Here is a 4,421-nt window from a genome sequence, read left to right as displayed (position 1 = left end):
ATCACATATGTAAAGTTAAACACAACTCATGAAGTACCCTTGGACCAAATCAAAGTGGAAACCCTCCAAACGAATATTTTTAAGAAAACGTTTTCGGGTGACCTGACTTTGGGGGGGCAAAAACTGTATTATAAGTTTGGAATTTCGAAAATACCTTGAAATAGAAGTTGTAGATAATTGAATTAGCTTTCCATCCATAGGTCGTGGGTTCCCAGGTGACGTCGGTACAAGGAGTTATGAACGTTTTAAGGTCGAAAGGTCAGTGGGCTAGGCCCAACTCGGGACCAACCGAGTTGGCCCAAAAAAAAAAAAAAAAAAATTTAGGCCCAATGTTTAAGGGGTGGCCGGCCAAGTGAGGCCCAACCCATGGCTTTAATGAGTATTTCCATGTGCTAATTAATTATAAAGGGATCAATATCCCTTAGAAGGTTCAAGAGACTTAGAAGAGAAAGAAGAGCAAAACAAGAGCAAAAGAAAGAAGACCATTTCGGGTTTGAGGTGCAAAAATTCACCACCAAAAATCTTGCTCCTAAAATTTTTCTTTTGTGGTTTTCCTACTAAGTTAAGGTTCCTTTGTAACTTGGTATAGTTGGATTGGAGTGGGGAGCATTAGAATCACCAAAGTGATCACATCTCCAAGTGAAGAAGACTTGAAGAAAAGGTAAGAATTTCTACCTTTTTATTGTGTTATGAAGTTTTGATTGTGTTGTAGTATATAGAAATGTGTTGATTGTATGGAAAAATGGAAGTTTGCAAAGTGGGTGTGTGTTGTAGGTGTGTAGCCGTGGGTATGCACAATTGTATAGCCACAATGTGTTGAATTTATGTTATATTCTAGTTGTGATTGTGATGAAATGCATATGGGAATTGAAAGTTGGATGAATTTAGTTGATATTGGAAAAAATAGACATATGGCCGTAGGGTGTATATGGTTTGGGATAGAAAGGAATTGAGTTGTTTAGTGTGTTAAAGTGTTGTTGTGATGTTTGTAATGTAAATGAAGTTAGAATGATATAAGTTTGTACTGAATTGGAATGTAGAAACTTATGTCGTTTTAGTATGATTTTCCGACATTAAGGAAATGAAGATGTTTGGTTGCTAATAGTGATGATCATTGATGAATTTGGAAGTTGGAAACTTGTTATGAAGTTGTATGCCAAAGATTTGATGTTTTGCATAAGTTATGACTTTGGCAGAAAGTTGTATATTATGTATATCGAGTGTATATCTTGAGGAAAACGATATGAAATGTTTCTAGAACTATATGGTGATGATCATGATTGTTGTTGAATGTGAAATTATTGATCTTAGTTGAAAGTTGGGTTGAATTGAAGATTATGTCAACTTGTGAGAAAAATGACTAGTTGAAGGATATTTATGTTTTTAATGTTCATTGTTGATATTGATGTTGTCGTTTGGGTTGTTGTTGATGATTTCTAGCCGAGTTGAATTCTCGGGGTGCTATATGTATAGGGGAAGTGCTGCCGAAATTTCGGTAGCCAAATATGCATTAAGTTGAAACTTTGGTATTCATAGCTTACAATTGGTAAACTTGACCAATTGCAGTTTTTCGACGAAACGGGAAATGAGTTTGGAAAGGCTTAAGGAGCGTGAAAGGTATGTAAAGCAAACCCAATTCTTCCCTTGGCATGCCCTTAGTGTATTAGGGTCGGATCCGGGCCTCAAAGGACCTCTTGGCCCTCGGAATCCGCAAGACAAAATTTCAGTTTTTCCTTCAGTAGAATTGAACCATTTTGATACGCTTTTTTTTTTTTTGAAATTATGCAATTGTGCTCTAAGTTACTCAGAAAGTCATAGAATGTCTGTATAACCTTCGTAGATGATATTATATGTTTAGAGGGCACAATTTGAGCCTGCCGCCTTATTTGTTCTGAGGCGGGCCCACTATTTACGGTTTTGCCCCTAATGTGTTAAAGCTTCCTTTTTAAGCGATTTTTGAAAGAAATGTTTTAATTACCCTACTAATCGCTTAACGAATATTATTTTAAATATTCTAAATATTATAAATTATTTTGACACTCGGAATGACTTCGGGAAAGTTAAACTTCTGTAATTTATTATGATATCCGAAATACATTTATTATGATTCCGTCCGACTCCATTGGATTGGTTTGTCTTTGATACGCTTCATCGAGTCTTTGAAAACATTTATGATATTTTTAAATTGCATTAGTCTCTCACTACTCCATTCGTGGAGGTCCCAATGCTTCCCACACTAAGCCCGGGCCAGGATATGTTGTCAAGCGTAATTCTCTGCATTGTTCGCCGCGCCCCGATGTGAGGGGGCAGGTATACGCTTACATGGGTCTGTGGAGTATGATGTGCCATGTCCGCCTATTCTGATCTGATCTGTTATGGCCATTCTGATATGACATTTTATGATACGGGGCCACGCCCCCTTTTCTGATTCCTCTGTATTGTGGCACCAGTGTCGGGAAGGTGACCACGTTCTGTCTGCCGAGTCCCGTGGCAGGGATCGGATATGATATGACATATGTTTCTGTACACATTCTGTCTGATTTGGAAATATGCATTTGACACTCTGGATTTTGTACCCATTTTCTGTAATCATTATGATTTGACTTCTGTGATTCCGCTTTACATATTCAGTACATATTTCGTACTGACCCCCTTTCTTCGGGGGATGCGTTTTCATGCCGCGCAGGTAGAGACGACAGGTTTGCTGATCCGCACGTTTAGGATCCCATTTCTGCTATTTTGGGGCGCTCTCTTCTACAGAGCCCATCTTTTGGTACAGTCTGTCACTGCTATCTGGATATGTACTTTGTTCAGGGTATGACGGGGCCCTGTCCCGTCTTATGATTATGATATGTTCTGTAGAGGTCTGTGCATACATCTGTGTGGGTTCTGTACACATGTTTGGGATACTTTGTTCTATGATGGCCTTATCGGCCTATGTGTGCCAAGTCTGCTTTTTCTGATAAATTCTGTAGCATCCACTAATATTATTATATTATTATTCTGGTAATATGCTAATTTGGGTATCGGGTACGTATAGGTGCCCAGCTAGGGCACTGGTCGCGGCCCACGGGGTTGGGTCGTGACAAAAGTGGTATCAGAGCAGTTCGTCCTCGGAATGTCCACAGACCGTGTCTAGTAGAGTCTTGTTTATCGGTGTGTTGTGCACCACGCCTATAAACAGGAGGCTACAGGGCATTTAGGATACTACCCTTCTTTCTGTCTTAGATCGTGCGATAGAGCTGTGTTATCAGGATGACCCCTTCCTAACGAGTGGCTATGTTTGCAGATATGCCTCCAAAAAAGGCAACAGCGGCCCAAAAGGCCAAGTCAGCAGCCTTGGGAGAGACTAGCCGAGTCCAGAGGATTACCAGGGCCCAGGCACATATTGCTCCGGGGACTTTGCCCCAGACAGAGGGTTCGTCTACACCGCCACTCGTGGAGGAGATTGGGGCGGCCGCAGCCACAGATCGGGGGGCGGCTCCACCGCCAGCTCCCGCAGTTCCAGTACCTGAGCCTCCAGCTCCACGGCCAGGCACTGAGGATCAGTCTATGAGGGAGGCAGTCCAGTTGCTGACGAGACTTGTGGCAGGGCAGGTTCAGGGGCATGGACTGGGAGGTAACGGGGCAGTCAGGCGTGATAGTTCGAGAGCCCGTGAGTTTTTGACTTGTAACCCTCCAGAGTTCTTCGGGACAAAGCCCGAGGAGGATCCTGAGGAGTTTATCAGGAAGATGCGACGCACTCTAGATTTGATTAATGCTTCCGAGACAGAGTCAGTCGCGTTAGCTTCGTACCGGTTATACGATGTGGCGGAAAACTTGTACGAGTCATGGGGGCTATCCAGGGGGGACGGCGCTCCTCCAGCAGTTTGGGGCAATTTTTCTCAGGCATTTCTTGGACATTTTCTGCCCCCAGAGTTGCGACGAGCCAGATCTGATAGATTCTTATTATTGAGGTAGAAGGGCCGCAGTATCCGGGACTACAGTTTGGAGTTTGATTCCTTGGCCCCATATGCACCTACTGTGGTGGCTACTATGGCGGATCGGATGCACATATATATTATGGGGCTGGATCGGTATTTGGTTGATAGCTGCTTAGTATTGGCTGCTCAGCCCGGTATGGGCATTGCCCGTATCCAGGCTCATGCCCAGGGCATGGAGGATAGGGGCAGAGGAGGACACCAGCCTGACAGGGGCCAGGATCGGAGACAGCCCAAGAGGGCCAGGTCATCTGGAGATTTTCGGGGCAGACAGCCCCAACAGCCGCAGCACCCTAGCAGATTTTCATCTCAGCCGGCGCAGAGCGCGCCTCCCCAGCCTACCGGTCGCAGATTTGATAGCCCAGGGTATTCAGGAGCAGGCCAGAGCTCCAGGGCTTCAGGTTCACGGACAGATAGGGGTTCTGGTCAGATGAGGCCACC

Source organism: Lycium barbarum, chromosome 3 (assembly GCF_019175385.1).
Source record: "Lycium barbarum isolate Lr01 chromosome 3, ASM1917538v2, whole genome shotgun sequence".
NCBI classification, from domain to species: domain Eukaryota; kingdom Viridiplantae; phylum Streptophyta; class Magnoliopsida; order Solanales; family Solanaceae; genus Lycium; species Lycium barbarum.
Note: the sequence above shows the minus strand (reverse complement) of the source record.